The sequence below is a fragment of the Leptonychotes weddellii genome, unplaced genomic scaffold (genome assembly GCF_054177405.1).
Source record: "Leptonychotes weddellii isolate Sample4059 unplaced genomic scaffold, ASM5417740v2 HiC_scaffold_114739, whole genome shotgun sequence".
In the NCBI taxonomy this organism is placed as follows: domain Eukaryota; kingdom Metazoa; phylum Chordata; class Mammalia; order Carnivora; family Phocidae; genus Leptonychotes; species Leptonychotes weddellii.
The window spans coordinates 1-357 of record NW_027692537.1 but is presented as its reverse complement, the minus strand read 5'-3'; the positions used below and the strand labels follow the sequence as shown (position 1 = coordinate 357).

Sequence of the window (357 nt, the reverse complement as noted above, 5' to 3'; positions counted from 1 at the left end):
GAGAAAGTGAAAAAGCATCGCCCAACGTGGGGCTCGAACCCACGACCCTGAGATTAAGAGTCTCATGCTCTACCGACTGAGCTAGCCGGGCAGTTAAGAAAAGGCTTCCCCCAATTTATTATGAGGACATAGAAATTCTTCTTGAACCCGCTAGGAATGCGGGATTCTAGATTTTGTCTAATTTTTTTTTCTTTTTTTGTCTTATAAGGAGGATGACATGAAAGGCAAAACATATAAGCATCATCTGAATTTTTTTGTACTTCTCCACCATCAAAGCTTACGCACACAGAAAAGGGAGGGGAGGTGCCAATTCATTTTAATATAAAATATTTGACAACCCCTGAAATACAGGATCCA

At 40.6% G+C, this 357-nt stretch overlaps 1 non-coding gene across 1 annotated transcript; it reads right to left on the bottom strand.

Moving 5' to 3' along the window:
* Positions 1-18: 18 nt before the first annotated feature.
* TRNAK-CUU (transfer RNA lysine (anticodon CUU)) lies at positions 19-91 on the bottom strand. Its single transcript has one exon. It is a non-coding gene; the product is annotated as a tRNA-Lys (tRNA).
* Between the last annotated feature and the right edge of the window lie 266 nt (positions 92-357).